General features: G+C 41.2%; 1 pseudogene; it reads left to right on the top strand.

The window, feature by feature from the left end:
• Positions 1-64: 64 nt before the first annotated feature.
• On the top strand, positions 65-19075 carry LOC139448775 (protein O-mannosyl-transferase TMTC4-like; annotated as a pseudogene).
• The last annotated feature ends 1742 nt before the right edge of the window (positions 19076-20817 follow it).

Here is a 20817-nt window from a genome sequence, read left to right as displayed (position 1 = left end):
CAGATATTCCGTTGTTACATATATGATGAATAAAGGTGTATGTTGTTCACAGAACATATCAACGATGAAGAGGGCGACAGGGTCTATATCGATATTCTCCAAGGCCAATGTTAATACCATCCACTCCCAATGGGATGACGTGCTGCCTGTACCCAAACTCAGCTTCTCTGTGGCATCTGTCCTCGTGTTCTGTCTGGCGGTACTGTCTTTCGCGAACAGTCGTGATGGGGAGTTTGTGTTTGACGATTACTTTGCCATCACAACCAACAAAGACGTGCTCCCCGAGACCTCGCTATCCACCATTTTCGCTCATGACTTTTGGGGACATAAGTTGGACAACAGAAGTCACAAGTCCTACAGACCCCTCACAGTAATGACGTTCAGGTGAGCTGAGGGCAGTGTCAATGTCGATTATTGATATAAATAGCGGGAACTTTTCCTAGGCATGAGATGTGGGTGGAATGACGCGTAACGTGACGTTAAAGAATACTGAACTTATATGTACCGACGTCAAATGTGTGTCTGTTGTTGTTGTTTTGTTTTGTTTTTGTTTGTTTTTTAAAAACAAATTTTCATATTTTATTTTTATATTTTTTTATATTTTTATATTTATCATATATATATATATATTATTTTTTTTTGGAGGGGTTGGGGGGTGGGGGTGCATAGGGGAGGCTGCTTGTAGTATTCCGGGCTTATGCCGTTTTTATTATGCTAGTCCACTGAGATACCATGCCACAGTTTAACATGGATACCTTTCTCCGAGCCAGACACGTGTGCATTTACCTCGATATATAAATTATTTGAAAGGCGTAACTTAGAAGTTGACGGATGACAAGGTAGACACAATTTATGGATAACAACTTCTTTAATACTGTCAAAATCGACGTTTCGGTATAGATCCTAATACTGTTGCCAAGCAAGACTGAATGAGGGAAAAAGTACAGAATACATATGTAGTATAAGGATCTTTACCAAAACGTCGATTTTTACAGTATTAAAGAAGTTGTTTTCCAAACAATTGTGTCTACCTTGTCGCTATGTAAGTGCAGTAGTCTCGAACGTGACGATAAACATCAATTCACCATATCTGTTCATATGAGTGAGTGAGTGAGTGAGGTTTAACGCCGCTTTTAGCAATATTCCAGCAATATCACGGCAGGGGACACCAGAAATGGGCTTCATACATTGTACCCATGTCGGGAATCGAACCCGGGTCTTCGGCGTGACGAGCTAACGCTTTAACCACTAGGCTACCCGACTGCCCTCTGTTCATATGATGACTGACATACTTATTTAGTTCTTTATCCCCAAATCCCAGGTCACCTCAATTTATTTTCTTTCTTCAGAATCTCCCTGTCTATTTTATCTATGCCATGTTTCATTATGAATTTTATCTTTCCTTTGGTAGGTGGAACTACGCATGGGCAGGTGGCCTTCATCCTCGGGGCTTCCACGTTGTCAACATCGTCCTGCACGGCTTGGTGTCGGTCATCTTCCTGGCAGTATTCTCAGTCCTCATGTCTGGTTACCAGGTGGACCAGGAATCTGCCAGACCGGTGTTTGCCTCGCCCCGAGCTGCTCTCCTGTGTGCTGTGTAATTTGCTGTGCATCCCATTCACACCGAGAGTGTAAGTTAATCATTCTAATGCATGTAAAGTTTACAATGTTCGACCGAATATTTCAAAATAGAATAAAATGACAAAACGGCTCTTATATGTTGTTGGTTTGTTGTTTTACGCCGCACTGAGCAATATTCCAGCTATATGACGGCGGTCTGTAAATAATCGAGTCTGGACCAGACATTCCATTGATTGATATCATGAGCATCGCCTTTTACGGCAAGCATGGGTTGCTGAAGATCTATTCTACCCCGAATCTTCACGGGTAGGCTCTTGTATGACCTTGTTTGAATAATATACTTTATATGGTAAGATTTTGAAAGAAATTCCTTCAGGAATGCCTATTTTAAAGTTTCAACAGTCGTGCAATGGTTGAGAGCCAATACCTTGACCATTCCATCAAAACGTGTATTGGTGCTATTTTATTGAAACATATATTTATCTAATGTTATTGTTTGAGGTAATCAGACTCGACTAATGCCTTTGTCTATATCCATCCTATTCACACAGAAAGTGTGGGTTCAAACTGCTTCTAATGTCCCAGTTAATTAGAGCGGTACAAACGCTTCAAAGCTGGTTCATTCACATTGTTTATTTGTTAGGTATGGTGTGCTAGCGTCAGTTTGGGTTTGCCTACCAATATATTATGTAACCGAAAAGATGCCGTTCGCCAAAAAAACGTTGATCTACGATTATATTATTTCAAACCTCTTCATTAAAAACTCTTCATGTATAAAAATATAAAAATTAATTTGATGTTATTTTAATATATGCATAAACTACTTCAACAAGTGTCTTGATTGAGACCTGGTTATCATTGTGTTATCACGATTGCTACAGGAACACCGAAGATGATAACACATGACTATCTTTGTTTCACTTCTGAAAAAAAATGAGTTTTTTCACCTTTTGCTTTATATTGTCATATAGCTGGATATTATAAATAAAACTGTAATCACATACAGTGTTAATATATTATTTACTCCCTTAATACCCACTTGTTCCAGGTAGCAGGGGTCGTGGGTCGGGCTGATCTGCTGTGTGCCTTGACCTTCCTCCTTTCATTCCTGCTGTATGCCAGGGCCTGCCTCTCACGTAAGTTCTTGTAGCTACAGGATCTTATTCTGCTTACCTAAGAAACTCCTAGAGGTCTAAAATAAAACCATCTCCCCGAGGGAAGAGAGTTAACTGACTATAAAAGTCCAGTTTCCACCCTTGCCAAACTAGGCTCGTATTATAGAGTTACATTTTGGCTGGACTAACGAGTCTATGCATAGTCCAATCAAAATCGCGCACCGAAATCGAAATCCGGTTCGTAAACTGTCGTGCAGATTTCGGTCGATTGCAGGATTTGCAAAGCATGTGCACTGCCAACTCGTTGTCAACAATTATTTTCCAAATCTTTTCATGTTTTTAATCAAGATGCTCACGTGATTTGATGCATTTCGCGATGTAAGACCCGCTTTATCACAATATAGATCTTGATTATCGATCAGATCGTCCTGACTGGGATTATATGGTCTCTGCTGGGCGCCACCATTTTGGGCGAAGCAAACGCAAATGATACGAGAGCTGGAATCTCATTGGTCCACAGGAGAGGCTTAGAGGGGACATTAATGGTAATAGCCACTGGTGGCGCTACGATCGAGCCCAGTAATTCCAGCCTAGTTCGGCAATGGTGGAAACTGGACTTTTGAAGTCAGTGAACTCTTTTGCCTCTTGGAGATGGAATAAAACAGTCTTGTTTTTTGTTTTACAGCTTTATGTCTTGTTAGCTACCGCCCCGCGTCCTTCTCCCTGGTGTCTCTACTGGCCAGTATGTGTCTGTGTGTCGTGTCCACCTTCTGTAAGGAGCAGGGTATCACTGTCATAGTAAGTGTACTCAATGTTTCATCCCTGGTCAGTTACCGTCCCGAGTCCTTCTCCTTGGTGTCTCTACCAGTATTTGTCTGTGTGTCGTGTCCACCTTCTGTAAGGAGCAGGGCATCACTGTCATAGTAAGTGTATTCAGTGTTTCATCCCTGGTCAGTTACCGTCCCGAGTCCTTCTCCCTGGTGTCTGTACTGGCCAGTATGTGTCTGTGTGTCGTGTCCCTCTTCTGTAAGGAGCAGGGCATCACTGTCATAGTAAGTGTATTCAGTGTTTTATCCCTGGTCAGTTACCGTCCCGAGTCCTTCTCCCTGGTGTCTGTACTGGTCAGTATGTGTCTGTGTGTGGTGTCCACCTTCTGGAAGGAGCAGGGCATCACTGTGATATGTTCTGTTTGTTTAACGCAGTAGCCCAGCTATATGACAGTCTGTAAATAATCACGACTGGACCAGACAATATAGTGATTGACATAAGCATCGATTTACGCAATTTAGAAACCGTGACATGCACCAAGCTGGTCAGCTAGCCGTGATATAACTGGAACACTGTTTAAAGCGACGTTAAAACCGACTGACACACTCATATGATCTTCAACCGAAAATCTAATGCTACAAGATTATAAGTGCAATACAGTAGGTGTGCAGTCCGTGTTGTGTATTTACAGGGTGTCTGCAGCGTGTTTGACATCATCGCTGTGTGTAGGGTGGATCCTTTCAGATGGCTTGGGTTCAAGAAACAGGATCGTGAAGACAGGATTAGTAACGTGAACAAACAGGTACATTGAGGCTAACCTGAGCTTTGAGGAATTTTGGATTATCTGCCCCAAGTGAAATGGTGCAGTAAGTTCCAGCCCCGTGGAGAAACCTTCAACATTAAATTTATTTAATGGACGGATAATCCACAATTTCGATTTGGAAGTCGTTTTCTTTTCCATTTTACTCTCAGTTGTACTTTATTTGAGACAATTTCTGGCTGCTGTTGAATCCATGGTGGCTGTGCTGTGATTGGTCGATGGGCAGTATACCTGTCATCACCTCATTGGCTGATCCCAGGATACTGGCAGTCATAGCTCTCTGGGCTGGGTTTGGACTTTTAGCCTTCCATTGTTATCATGGTCAACTTACAAATGATCGCAGGTGGGTTTATGACCGGATAGAAAGTGTTAATTAATGCATTTCAAAGCCATGTCGTCATTATAACGTTCATGCTGTTTAGCTTCCTGCTACTCATAAACAGCATAATACTTCACACGCAATGTACGCTCGAAGTGCACAAGAAAGGTTTAACATCAGTCAATAGAGGCGAGCTTGAAAAAGTGCCTTCAGTCGGCGCTGAAAGATCTGGAAAGTTGTAGAAAGTTCGAGTGGGAGACTGTTTCACAGTTGCAGTAGCAAACACAAAGGAGCGATGGCAACAGCTGAATCACGTAATTCGTTTGTACAGTAGACAGCACTAGGTGGTTCGGTTTGAGGAAAAAGAATTAGTGCAAAGGACAAGGTATCGTAAACGGCTCGTTTTGAATTTCTGAGTGAGTGAGTTTGCTTTTACGTCGATTTTAGCAATATTCCCACAATATCACGGCGGGGGACACCAGATTGTACCCATGTCGGGAATCGAACCCGGGGTTTCGACGTGACGAGCGATCACTTTAACCACTAGGCTACCCGACCACCCCTGTGACCTACTGTATTTGACATACTGTATCTTCATGATTTAGGAAATGAGCAAAACAATTTATATCGTTATGAAATACACTTGCGTGTTTTCGGGAAAGTTATTTCTAATATTCAATCATGAGCAAGTCTATAACCTAACCTGTTTTCTTTGGAGACATCGATAAATACGAAAACGTGTTTAAAACCTTCTAGGGACATCACTTGTTCATCACAGACCGTTTGCTCTGGAAATCTAAAAAATGCACTTTCACTTTCTTAGACATACGTACGTCTAGATCATGTCAGTGTTCAGTATGCAAATTTACAATAAGGCCACTGTGAGCAATTTGAACATGTTCCAATTATTTCCGATTTTCATAATTTTAACCTTTCCTGTGGGCCAACATCTGCATGTATCATATCCCGCCCATCAGGTTCAGATCAGAGATTATTTTTAAAATGCTATTGTAACATTATGACCATGTTGTCTCTCTCCATGTTTATCTTTCTTGTTTAGAATTCTGATATCTTCCCTGGCAGTGTTGGGTATTCCCTTCCTGCCAGCCAGCAACCTGTTTTTCCGTGTGGGCTTCGTGATCGCAGAGAGGATCCTGTACCTGTCCTGTGCTGGCTTCTGTATGTTGGTGGTGCTCGGGGCAAGGCAGATCTGCCATCAACTTCATCCAACAACCAAAAAGGTAAGGTCCCAAAGTGCCCTGTCTTCAACTCCACAGTACTGCCAAACAGGTAACATCACATATATTGGCAGGGGAGGCTACAGGGCCCGCAAGTCTCGCGAAGCGCTACTTCCGGTACCAGCATTTCCGGTGACATGCCAATACTCATGAACTAGTTCTGCTTTCGTAATGCGCGACCGCCAAAGCCAACTCTGTAGACGGGACCAAGTATACTATCACGCTTGGTTGTCACCGCTGTTGACAGTCGTTAAAGTTTACTTATTTCGGAATAATATGATCGATTATTTGTCATTCCTGCAAGGATTATTGGTTCCTCACTGACAACTGACAACCATGGGACCGTTCGTAAAGGTATGTGTTCTTTTCTTTACCTTTAAAATAATTGACAACCAGTCAAAACTATCGTTTAGAACTGTATTTTAGTCTCCGTGGACAGTGTTTTATGATAACGGAGGATGTGTTACATGTTTCTGTAATGTTAGATTATTTATGAAGATGTAACTACTAATAGGTAGGCCACATTACCCAACTTACCATGGTATTCTGGTTTCTGACAACATGAGCAGTGTCATGGAAGCCGTGCCTTTGACAGTTTGAATCGGCATTAAATTATTAGGCAAGATTTGTGGGATGAAATTTGGAAAATCTATGCTATAAACATATTTTTAAACGTGAAATCTTATGATATCTATTAATTTAAATGTTTAGTATTTATAGTACTTAATAAACCAGTCATATGTTTGAAACTTAAATTTAAAAATGCATTATATTTGGTCCTATTTACTGTCACACACCCTTAATAAAGTAAATAATTTTCCATTATGACAATTGTTAGTTTTGATGAGAAAATTATTTTTTAATGTAAAAAAAGCATGTGCATAAACTGTTGTGTAATTAAAATTAGTTTGTATATTAAATGTGAATAGATATAATAACATGCAGAGTTATTATTACTTGCACTTTGGTAGGCTTGCACTAAAGTTTTACACTCATCTACATGTACAGAATGACAGAAATTAAGGAAGAAATAAAAGGTGTTACACTTCGTCAGCAATACAATTGTTATAACATTGCAGACTGTGATTGATAGCATGGGAAAGATTAACTGTGATGAACAGTTGTGTTTTTTATTAATATTTCTGTTTGTGAGGCTCAAACGACCCAAGTAAAAAAAATTGCCAGAAGTCCAAAACATTACAACATTCAACTTATCACTCAGTGAACACAGATGAACACAATTTGGTACAACATTGACGTAATAGATAGAAACAATTGCACCTATTTTTCATATATTTTTGTGTTTCAAATATTCTGCCAATAAAGCTAAATTAAACAAATGGGGTGACTGACATTTCACATTTTTCCAGTATCTATATGGACCAATCTGTTTAAAGATTAGTGGTCAAGAATAATGTGTATTGGCTATTGTCCAATGAATCAGTGTATTTGCATGCTGAACCCTTATACAGTCGATGCAAAATCTAGACATGTTGATATTTCAACAAAGAATGAATTTCCTAAAGCAACAACTGCTAATCCATTGGTTATGTTTAATTTTCATTGGTGAGCATCTGTCCTATTTTCTAGGAAGATTTTGACCCATAAACTGAAAAACTATTATCATACATTGCTTTGTTATGATATTATATTCAATATCAATTCAGTATCATCGCTGATACCATAAATATTTAAAAAACTCTCTTTTGTATGGCACTTTCCACACAAAAAAACAATAACTAAGCTTTAGATTTATTCAGTAATTTTATTTCCAGGTCATGATTACTCTCAAAATATTAAACATTCTTGGCAAATATTCCCAAAGGCCAAGCCTAAACAAATAACTGTGCCAGTGTGAACAGCATGCACTGTCACTAGTGTCAGTATATAGAATCACACTGGACTTTATATGAGAGTCCCAAGATGTTCTGCAACACCATGTTGATGACAAGTAGGTCCTTTTCGAGTAAGTGTCCAGTGTACATGGTGTATTCTGATGGTCACAGAAATCATTTACAAAACAAGTACTTCAGATAGGACTTTAATATGTTTACATCTGTATACACAACAAGAGTTGTTCTTTCACAGGCAATGTATTGCTTGACCACAAAATATTCAAAGAAATCTGAAGATCTGTTACAGTCCGAGTTGCTTTCTCCCTTCAAACATGGAAAGCTGGTCTAACTGCAAAAGATAGATAACTCTTATGAGAACATATAACATATACTTCTAAAATACCAACAATTTTTTAAAATGCCTACATCAAGATATAATAAATAAATTAAGCATGTACATTGTATCTTCAACTGAATATGCTAAACAAATGCTAAATGGGGTTGTAATGATCAAGTCTATTCACATCATACAGAATGCATTTAAGTGAGGTCACCTTTCAGAGATCTTAAAAACAAACATTGCAAGGATTTAATCATCATTATTTACGAAATAGATTAATAATGCATTAAGAAGTGGTGTGTATTTGAGTTAGACACTGGAGCTCTTGCATTTAGAAGTTGAGTACATAAGAGTTAGACACTGGAGCTCTTGCATTAAGAAGTGGAGTACATAAGAGTTAGACACTGGAGCTCTTGCATTTAGAAGTGGAGTACATAAGAGTTAGACACTGGAGCTCTTGCATTAAGAAGTGGAGTACATAAGAGTAAGACACTGGAGCTCTTGCATTAAGAAGTGGAGTGCATAAGAGTTAGACAGTGGAGCTCTTGCATTTAGTAGGGGTGTACATAAGAGTTAAACACTGGAGCTCTTGCATTAAGAAATAGAGTACATAAGAGTAAGACACTGGAGCTCTTGCATTAAGAAGTGGAGTGCATAAGAGTTAAACACTGGAGCTCTTGCATTACGAAATAGAGTACATAAGAGTTAGACAGTGGAGCTCCTGCATTTAGTAGTGGTGTTCTAAGAGTTAGACACTGGAGCTCTTGCATTAAGAAGTGGAGTACATAGGAGTTAGACACTGGAGCTCTTGCATTAAGAAGTGGAGTACATAAGAGTTAGACACTGGAGCTCTTGAATTAAGAAATGGAGTACATAAGAGTAAGACACAGGAGCTCTTGCATTAAGAAGTGGAGTATAAAAGAGTTAAACACTGGAGCTCTTGTATTAAGAAATGGAGTACATAAGAGTTAGAAACTGGAGCTCTTGCATTAAAAAGTGGAGTACATAAGAGTTAAACACTTGGGCGCTTGCATGTAGTAGTAGTGTATATGCGAGTTAAGGTCCACTCAGACAGGTCCACGGACATATTATTGATCAATGCATACTTTATGTTTCAGCTTGTTGGCTATGGCTTCGTGATGTTAGTAACCGTATTTCTTCTTCGATCCATTAAGGTAAGCTTAACTAAGGTGAATTGATACACTTACATCAATTGCTGTCAGCTCGATGTTCATCAACTAGTACATATACACGTCGGTTCCCTCCATTAACTGTCTACCGATAACCAGGGCGGTAGTATAGCCTAGTGGTTAAAGCGTTCGCTCGTCACGCCGAAGGCCATTAACCAACAACATTAACCAACACATCAATCTACTCGTACACATGCCTCCCTCATAAACTCTCCACGCCAACATTTGTTTCGCGGTCCACCAGTAACCGCCTTCTACCATACGAATGCATGGACACACATCTCCTAGTTTTTCTCCATTCATCACTGTGCAGAGTTGCGTCCCTTGGCCACGCCAGAAACCTATGATTGTGAGTTCGAATCCCGGTTCGCCCCGATTATGTTTCTAGGTTTGTCAGCACCATACCCGTGCTCGTGGGTTTCACCGAAGTGGTAAACGTCTAAGACCTGCATCACTTCGAGCTTTCCTCCCACATTAAGCTGACACGCCGTGATATAACTGGAATACTGTTAAAAGCGGCGTTAAACCCAACTCACTCACTCACTCACTCTCTTCATTCACACATTACCCCTCAACAACTGAAATCAATGTAGTTCGAGTCTTTCTTTCACAGACAAAGTGAGCATTTTGAAGCAGTTACGGAAAAATATCCCGTTCTCTTACAAAACGTCCAAGGCCCACCCATGATATGAAATGGTGTATCCTTTATACAAACCATGAACATCTGCCCGTCTTTCTGCCTGTGTGGCCCGCGAAGATCCGGGATAGAACAGGTCTTCAGCAACACATGCTTGCCGTAAAAGGTGACTATGCTTGTCGTAAAAGGCGACTAACGGGATCGGGTGGTCAGCTGACTTGGTTGATGCATGTCATCGATCCCAATTGCGTGGATCGATGCTCATGATATTAACCACTGGATTGTCTGGTCCAGACTCGATTATTTACAGACCGCCGTCATATAGCTGGAATATTGCTGAGTGCGGCGTAAAACAACAAACCAACCAACCAACCAACTTGTATCAAACCTGTGAATAAGATATGTATAACCCAACCATCCACACATCCGCCCCCAGAGTCACATTGTCCACTATCGATCCTCATCTACCACTCACTACAGGCTCATCTACCATCTGTACGATCCCTACAGCCTACAACCCCCTACATCCCCTATCCACCCACCTACAGATTCACAGCACATAACTTTTTATAGTTACGATCTAACACTTGTATTTCAGAGAAGTAGTGAATGGAAGACTGACCTGGTATTGTTCACATCAGGTGTCGAGGTCTGTCCATTGAATGCCAAGGTAGGCACATGTCAGAAAGCATACGTTTCTTAAATTAAATAATGATATGGACGTGGCTTGATTTTCTTAATGATACAGGAACGTAAACGTTGGTCACAAAGAATCTCACTGGTGTGTTTTTCTGTATGAATTATATCAACACGGGTCGATAAAAGATTAAACCTCGAGGCTTGCCGACCAGTGTTGATATAGCGGACTCAAAAGAAACGAGAGTGCCACCCAAAATCATTCTACCAACTTTTTCATTTTGTAAACAGCTATGACCATTCTCTTGAGTACAAGGGGCGGTCGGGTAGCCTAGTGGTCAAAGCGTTCGCTCGTCACGCCGAAGACCCGGGTTCGATTCCCGACATGGGTACAATGTGTGAAGCCCATTTCTGGTGTCCCCCGCCGTGATATTGCTGGAATATTGCTAAAAGCGGCGTAAAACCATACTCACTCACTCACTCACTCACTCTTGAGTACAACGTGCAGCATCAGTGACAGAGAGATTGGTGATGACTTTGACGTTATGGTAACCAGCAACAGTTTATAAAGCATTGCGTTGCAAATTCACTGTAGTGCGACATCTAGGAGATATCACACAAGCGATATGAAATGAATAGTGTTTTCCTTTTCTATACTTGAGTTTTGTTTGGGGGCATCTTTCAAACTGTAATCCCCGTTTGATGTTAAGGTGCGTGATTATGATATCGTTATCGTAAATAGTTTTGTATGCAATGTGACTGCAGGGCTAAACCGGTGCCATGACTAGATGCACTGGTTCAGCACTGGCAGGATCAGTGACTGTGAGCTCCAACTGAAGATCCACCTAGATAATGATCATTGGTGTTTCAACATCATGTTCGCCCGCAATCGGTTAATATAGATATGTATGGGGCATTCCTTTTCACTAAAATAAATTCTGTTTGAAAAACAAGGAGATGTTGAAGACAAACAACTCACTCACTCTCTGTATGCCTTATGATGTTTTAGCTTCAAATCAGAATCGGCGAGCTACATCATGCCCTCAACAATAAAGACTATGCGGTCGAGAAATACAGACTGACAATGAAGTAGGTCCAAAGCTCCTTGGCGTTTTGAAAATGGTTATAAAGTTTCTTTGGGAGTGTTATTTGTGTTATGGATGGCACCTACTACATGCATAAACTACATATTGTTGCAAAAAGAGAGATTGTGAGTAACGTGAATGTATTTGGAACAGATATGTGACAGTCCTGTATATTGCCGAGGAAGTTGAATTGCAATTTCAATGCACACTGATGCACATTATGTTTGAACTTGCTCCTCCGTGGTAAGTGTAAATTTGATAAATCCCAGTTATACGGTCTTATTTTTGCCCACAGATTGAATCCCACAGAGCAAATAGCAATGATCAATCTGGCAGCTATAATGAGAGATAGAGGAAACGAGAATGAAGCGGAACAGCTGCTGGAGAGGGCTGTCAATGTCAGGTATCGGCATCATCGTCATCATCATCATGAAAGATGACAAATCATCATTATTGTTAACTCCGTTGGAATTCCGCGTTAGAATAGGTCCCCAGCAATTTGTGATGGACATCGAGGCGACCAAGTAGCTAGTTGATTGCTTGTCATCGTAACCCGATAATAATAATAATAATAATAATAATAATAATAATAATAATAATAATAATGATAATAATAGTAATAGTAATAATAGTAATAAGTCCATTAACTCCATACCAGCTCGTGTGCTCATGGCGCTTACATTATTACCCCAGTCAATGGATCAGTGAGCACTCGATTTTCATTCTCAGCTCCCTGGGGAGTATAACCCGATGGCGTGGGTCGATGCTGTTAATATCAATCTCTGGTCCAGAGGTCCAGGCAGCTGGAATATCGCTGCGTGTGGCGTTACACAAATCATAATTATTATCATTATTGCCCTTCTGGAGATCAAGTAAAAAATAGGCCCCAAGCACCTCATCCTTGACCTGAGACCCCTTAAGACCCGTTTTGAACAGTATTTCAGTTGTATAACAGCGAGTCAGCTTCATTGTTGGAAGATGGGGTGCAGGTCTTAGACGTTTACGGCTTTGGTGAATCCCACGGTGCCTACCAACATAATCAGGCCAAATCTTGGTATTGAACCCACGATCTTTCGTTTCTGCATATCGCCCTGCAGCGCCTCAGACGAATAGGTCACCCGCTTCCCCAAATTGTCTGAGAAAATGGAGATGTTATTTGAAACGTCCTCATGTCATTGAAGTTCAAGATGACAGATCAGCGGGTCCAGATATATAGTGCCATCAGAGGCTAAAAAGAACACCGACAAACTTGTTATCTCACTAGCTACTATTGTATATTACAATGAATGTTATCTCATGTCTTTCCTTATAGCTCAATTGTTGAAGGAAGATCGTGGACAGACAAGGCCATGACTAACCTGGCCCTCGTGCGCCTAGACAAGGGAGACAACCTGGGGGCGGAAAGGTTGCTGGAAGGAGCTGTCAGTCTCAGGTATCGTTTCAGCTTACAATCAGGAAAGTAGTCCGTCATGACATGACCATCACCATGGAGCAGCCAACCAAGGACCTTGAATTCCACCACACACATGTGTTTGATATCAAGATTGTGTAAGAAATTCACACTGTAAGATATCGACCACCGAGTTTGCCGAGCAGTGCCGGAAATAAAGCCAATACACAGAAAGTCCGTGACAAAGGCAAAATGGATCCACGGTGACATAAGTATCTAAAACTTAACCAAAGAACTAAGCACTCAGAGGCTATGTTAATGTGACTAAAAATAGTTCAAAGATGGCCTTTTACATATATATATGATTAACGTTTCTCCAGGTGTCTATGTACACGGTATGTTTGTTGTTTAACGCTGCACTCAGCAACATTCCAGCGGTCTGTAAATAGTCGAGTCTGAGCCAGACAACAAGGGATTGACATCACGAGCAGCCATACACGCAATTGGAATACATATGACATGTATCAACCAAGTCAGCGAGCCTGACCACCCGATCCCGTTAGTCACCTCTTACGACAAGCATGGTCGCCTTTTACGGCAAGCGTAGGTTGCTGTAGACCTATTCTACCCCAGATCTTCACGGGTCTACACGGTTTGTAAAAGAGCAAATCATTTTCCAATTAGGTCTATGAAATTAATATCAAACGTCAACGCCAAAGAGTAACAAGTTTCCGAAACCGATTCTATGAAGCATAAGATGCAAAATAGCGGGGACAATCATATGAATGTACCATTGAAAATCCATCTTCCAAACGGAAGAGTGTTAACTGACTTTAAAAGAACAGTTTCCACCCTTGCCGAACTAAGCTGGAATTCTCCGGCTCGATCGTAGTGCATTCAGTGGCTGTCCCTTCTAAGCCTCTCCTATGGACCAATCAGATTCCACCTGTCGTCTCACTTGCATTTGCTTCCCACCAAATGGCGGCGTCCAGTTAAGACGATCTAATCGATAACCAAGATCTATATTGGGATAAAACGGGTCTTACATCGCAAAGTGCATCAAATCACGATTTCGATTTCCTTGCGCGATTTTGATTGGACTATGTTTAGACTCGTTAGTCCAGCCAAAATGTAACTCCATAAATCCAGCCTAGTTCGGCCAGGGGAGAAACTGAAGATCATACTATAGCAGTACTACATTATTATAAATGAGCAATTTTACAAGATCCCTTTGCATAACTTTCCGTTTATTTGCAGATCGGACAACACAGAGGCGTGGATGAACCTCGGCGTCGTTCGAGCAGAGATGAAGAAGACTGAACTGGCTGAAGCAAGCTTTCTCCAATCCATCCAACATAACAAGACATGCTCAGACTGCTACTTTAACCTGGGTAATCTGGTAAGCATTCAACAAGTGATGGCGGTAAACTATATATGGAGTTCAGCAGATAAGTATTCACGTCTCATTTTTGTTATTATAGAAAAGGGGGCGGTCGGGTAGCCTAGTGGTTAAAGCGTTCGCTCGTCACGCCGAAGACCCGGGTTTTATTCCCGAAATGTGTACAATGTATGAAGCCCATTTCTGGTGTCCCCCGCCGTAATATTGCTGGAATATTGCTAAGAGCGGCGTAAAAACACACTCACTCACTCACTCACTGATATAGAAAAGCGACAAAAGTCTTTCCGCAATCATAATATATGAAACATCAACAGAGAACTAACAGTCTCGACCATCCTCTGAAATAGAAAAGAATGGTGCAGAAGTCAAAACAGTGGTGAAAATTCCACGAATGGATCACCAAAAACCAACTTGGAGACCTTGTGTCAACGACAAGGACAAACGCGCCCCACCGTCAGCATCTGCCGCTCACACAACTTGCATGAGAAAAGCAACTGTTCGTCTGCCACCCGACGCTGTACACCAGAGCTCCCGTCATTCTCTAAAAGAGAGACCATAGTTTGGTTCTTACGGTATTGTTAAACGGTGATTGTTACTTCTTGTGCGTCACATTCACCACCTAATTAATCGTTGGGGGATAGTCCTACATAAACATTATTGGAATTAACAATCACCTCCTACCTGGCGATAGGGGATCGCATTTAAGACATAACTTCAAGTGTTAAGTCTTTCTGTACATCGTGTCTTCATAGAGAGTGGTAGGCGTCGACCAAGAGTGAGACCATGCCCTTGGGTCCCGGGACCGAGGGCCCCTAGTTCCGTGTGGACTGCTAATCCCGCAGTCTCTCTCCTTTAAGTACAAGCATACAGTTGTATACATAATAGTGAATGCATAAGCAGAACTACGTACTGCATCCTGATTGGACAATAAAAGCAATAGTTCATTGGTTTGTTGTTTTACGCCGCACTCAGAAATATTCCAGCTATATGACGGCGGTCTGTATATAATCGAGTCTGGACCAGACAATCCAGTGATTGACTTCATGAACATCGATCCACGCAATTGGGATCGATGACATGCATCAACCAAGTCAGCGAGCCTGACCACCCGATCCCATAGTCGCCTGTTACGGCAAGCTGAAGACCTATTCTACCCCGGATCTTCATGGGTCAACATCAGCATTGAATATGATACAATTTCATTTGAAAGGACATGATTAAATTGACTTTACCTGATTGACGTTTTCACTTATCTATCTATAATGAACCTGTGACTTAACATGCATGACAGATGGCATGTCGCGTGGGGGTCAATCAGCAATCCTTAATTACAAATGATTGACACCGTCAAAAAAGACGGACATGCCAAGATATGAAACTTATTTATCTAATAGTACTTTTAGTGTGTGACGTCAGTTCTATAAGGTTTTAATTTAATGATCTAATTTCTGATTATATATTTCTTTTATGCTTATAAATTATGTAAATCTGTATGTACATTTTGTAAACGTTTACATGTAAGAGTATCTGTGTGACAGTATCATAAGCATTATTGTGTCTACGAATCAAATGATGATGATACCAGGTGTTCGCAAAAAGTTGGGCGTAGCCTGCATCATCTGAGGGAAACACATGCAAAGCCTAGTAAATGATTTGAAACAATCTGTGATAAATTGTGTTCCACCGTGGGAATTAGGGTGTAGCGTGGCTCCCCAGTAACCAATGCTTGTAAGAGGTTGTGTTACAATGGATCAGATGGTCAGAATGGTGGTTATTTTTCGTCAGTCCTGAAGAAGTCGGTGGAGTAGCCTTGTGGTTAAAGCGTTCGCTCGTCACGCCGAAGAACAAGGTTCGTTTTCCCACATGGGTACAATGTGTGAAGCCCATTTCTGGTGTCCCCCCGACGTGATATTATTAAAATATTGCTAAAAAAAAGGCGTAAAACGATACTCACTCACTCTCTCCCAATGCGAGGATTGCTGGTGATCCAGATTAAATTTATTGCCGCCCCGTGACATTGCCAATTGCTGACTGTGGATTTAAGCAACATCCACTCAAACTGATAATATTCATATTTTCTAAAATGATCTGATGTTTTCATTTTAGTTGATAGGTCTTAACAGCTGCTTGCCGTAAAAGGTGACTATGCTTGTCGTAAGAGGCGACTAACGGGATAGGGTGGTCAAGCTCCCTGACTTGGTCGATGCATGTCATCGTATCTAAATTGCGTAGATCGACCCTCATGACGTCAATCATAGGATTGTCTGGTCCAGACTGGATTATTTACAGACCGAAGTTGTATAGCTGAGTGCGGCCTTAAACAACAAACACACAAACAAACATTTTAGCTGTCTTTTCTTTCACAAAACAAGTTAACGATTTGACATGATGTGTGTGTCACGTATGTAAAATATTTCGTTTCGTTTATTTAACTTTCTGTCAACAGTACCGAGACTCAGGCCGCCATGAAGAGGCGATGAGGGCGTGGCAGAATGCAACCACATCCAACCCTCAAAACACCGGAGCCTGGAAAAACCATCTCTTGTTTCTTGATGGACTCGGTAAGGGTGTGGTTGAGGAAAAACACGATTAAATTTCGTAGCTTACTATTAAATAACATACTCAAAGCACACCAACCGTGCTTTATCTTCGTAAGAACATATTGTTATATTTAAAGAGGGAAAATATACCCGGTATAGTGCCTATGTACAGCTCTGTCATGGCGGTGTGATGAGAGACTGACGCATTGCTTATTGGTTAACATCTGGATCGTGGTGGTGAACGACTTGAATCCTACTTGCTATAACTGCCAATATGACCGGACATTACCCCATTGTCTTATTACATGTCTTGTTGTTAGGTTACAAAGCAATTGGCTCTATTTCGATGCAGATGGTCGAAATAACATGTTAACGTTCATCTTCCATGTTAAGTCTGTGTGTCTGTGTGTGTGATTCTGTGTGATTCTGTGTGTGTGTGTGTGTGTGTGTGTGTGTGTGTGTGTGTGTGTGTGTGTGTGTGTGTGTGTGTGTGTGTGTCTGTGTGTGTCTGTGTGTGTGTGTCTGTGTGTGTGTGTGTGTGTCTGTGTGTTTTTGTTATGTTGGTTGATCTTGAAAACTATCAAACAATGAAAGGTTTTTCACTAGAGTGTTGTTTTGCTACAATTGTGTATGACCTCTGTTTCATCTCCACTGCAGGAAGGTACGACCTTGCAATAGCAGTAGGTAAGGACGCGCTGAAGGCACTTCCTAGGAATACAGATCTGATGTTTCAGCTGGCCAATTTTTAGATCATGGCAGATAAGTACAAGGAGAGTGAGGACCTCTTCCTGGCTGGTATACAGATAGACAAACACAGCGCCCGACTGCATCACAATCTAGGCAAGTAGTGCAATACTCGTAAAAGGGCAATGCCAATGCATATTTCACACCACCATGGAGCTACGTTAGTCAGGGCCCTGTTAGACTGGAACCCCCGGTATTCCAGACTCGTTAGTCAGGGTCCAGTTACACACCTGTTAGTCATGCATCCGTTACTCCTACAGGTGTCGAGCTGGTAGCACTACCTGCATCTGCTAATCCTACAAGTGTCGACCTGGCAGTATTACATGCATCTGTTAATCCTACAGGTGTCGACCTGGCAGCTCTACCTGCATCTGTTAATCCTACAGGTGTCGACCTGGCAGCTCTACATGCATCTGTTAATCCTACAGGTGTCGACCTGGCAGCACTATCTTCATCTGTTAATCCTACAGGTATTGAGCTGGCAGCACTACCTGCATCTGTTAAACCTGCAGGTGTCTTGGCCGCACTGCCTGCATCTGCTAAAACTACGGGTGTCGACTCGCTTTAACGCTATCATTACCCTCAAATGGACATCTTTATTGTTTTGTTCTTATATATTTTACCCATGTCAGGCTTACCCAGTATGCGCCTCATGAAGGGATAAGAAATGGAAAACAATATAGACGATGTTATCCCAAAATTTGAATTTCTTCCTCTTCCACATTGTAAATGCCTATCAAAGACTGAAAGATTGCTTAATCCGGAAATTGGTCAATTCGGATAATTCTCTGGGAATGGTGGTACCATCATTATTGAGCTTAGTGATTGTCTTAAAGTCTGAGTTATAGTATTAGATAGATTCCCAACTTTAATGTTCTGACAATGTTAAATGTAACACCAGAGTGAGTGAGTATTGTTTTAGGCCCCTTTTAGCATTATTCCAGCAATATCACGGCGGGGGACACCAGAAATGGGCTTCACACATTGCACCCATGTCGGGAATCGAACCCGGGTCTTCGGCGTGACTAGCGAACGCTTTGACCACTAGGCTACCCGACCGCCACTCAACACCAGAGAATAATACAGACATTGTAGATATTCTATAATTTCAATTTCCAGAAGTATATGATGTATCATGGAAAACATTAACCTCTCCGGCCCGTTGCAAGCTGAAAGTGTCCCTCGGCATGACTTTGGAAAACATATTGGGGACAATATGGTCATGTCGGTATATGCATTCATTCTTTGTATGTCAAGATGAAGCTTAATATTATTTAATGCTTTTTTCTCTCAATTCCCAGGTGTATTATATAACCGATGGGGAAAAAATGAAAAAGCCGAGGCAGCCTTCACGAGGGCAGTAGAATTAAACCCCAATGATGCGACGTATGTTAAAAATCTTCAACTGCTGCAGAAACAAATGAGGAAAATTGGCTAAAGCGTACATGTCCGTATGCATATCTGGAAATAACAAGTCCAGTGAAATACAAACCACACTCAGTCAACCATCGCCCGCCTCTTTCCCGGGCAAAGAGTCCAGATTTATAATGATGATGAGAGGGCAAACGTGGACAGACATCATCAGCTTGTCAATCAATCCTATTAAAATCAGACCTTAGTTCTCGCTACCGCTAAACAAAGATCTGAAGACATCCCATTAGGGATCACGTCAGACCGACCTTTCATCCGACCAATCAGTGCGTCGCTTACCAGATTATGAAAGTGACAGCCGGAATGTGATTTCTAATCATACAACCTCGAAAACTTTAACATGGGGTATACCGAACGATTGTTACGGGTTTAACGACTGAATCCTTACAATCTAGACCATCTATTAGCCATTCCAGAATGTTTTTTGTTCAGGTTTCAAATTTTTAATCGGAATTTGTCAAAATATGTTTCGCCAATTTGAAATTAGTGCCGTAAAGCACGAGAAAACTGTCTTCTGATTGGTCATTCCATTGGTCGGTCAAAGTTCGCGCAAGGTCGGTCTGACGTGACCCGTAATGAGATCTTTGTTTAGCGGCAGCGAGAACTAAGATCTGATTTTAATGAGATTGCTTGTCAGTCACCTTTACAAATGTCAATCTCAGTAATGTCTTTATTGAGAGAGATGCTGCGTGAGTGACTTTATAACACTGTATGCATGATCAGTAAAATGCAAGCTATATCAAGACGCTGCCAGTGATCAAGATCTGGGCGAATCTGGCTGTAGTTCTCTTTGCAGCTGATAATTGCTAACGTGAATTGATTTACTGATGATTGTTTGATTGCATCATCTATGATATTGAATGAGAAAACAACGAAATTTGAGAGGCTACTAACCCTTTTCCCATCCCCACCAAACTTTATTCTAACTTTTTCCACATTTGGCCTAGACTCTAAGTACTCCCCAACGCGAGATTCTAGCTCTTTCTTAAAACTCATCACTGCTCCTGGGACATTGCCTGGTACTCTATGTATTTTGAACTCGCGTGACAGTTTAGGTCTATATTCTGCAACTGCCCCGACTCTGGGCAGGTCTTTGTTGATCTGGGCAATTTCATGATAAGTTGAGTCACTTACCCCAAATTTATCAAGTACAAACAAGATCTGCGACAAATTTTCTCTTTCCCCATCTACTGATTCCTCCTGATCATAATTTATAGTAATTTTTTCCCCCTTTGATGACTTTAGTTTGAGACTAGTTGGTGTAAGTCCAAGTGTTCTAACGACATCTAATGCCTTTAATGTAGATGCCTGAACATTGTTCAGGGTTCTGTAGGCCTGGCGTTTGCTCATTTCGTCAAACTGTCTACTCTGACTGAGTGGTGTTTGAGGTGGCGTTTCAGCAGGCTCCACAACAGTCTCGCTCATTTGCCTAGCATTAACAACTTCATTCTCTAATAACCCTAATTTGTAAGACTGCTTTACGTATGCCTGCTTTTTCACACCAGTAAGCCTTTTGAATTTTGAGTTAACTTTTGAAATTGTTACGCGTATGCGTTTTTCTATTCTGACGGATTGTTGTAATTGTATTACATTTAGATTTGCATTTAGAATGTCCACGAAAGTGGAATCCGGATGTGCGGTTGAGTAACTGTCTATTTCTCGCAAACATTTATGGGAAATTTCTAAAAAGAGACATTTTTCGCCTGATTTAGGAGTTGGTGACGCACTGAAAAATGATATCTTAATTCT

The sequence above is a fragment of the Haliotis cracherodii genome, unplaced genomic scaffold (genome assembly GCF_022045235.1).
Source record: "Haliotis cracherodii isolate W230 unplaced genomic scaffold, xgHalCrac1.p SCAF_7, whole genome shotgun sequence".
Lineage (NCBI taxonomy): Eukaryota > Metazoa > Mollusca > Gastropoda > Lepetellida > Haliotidae > Haliotis > Haliotis cracherodii.
This window is presented reverse-complemented; position numbering and strand designations above follow the sequence as displayed.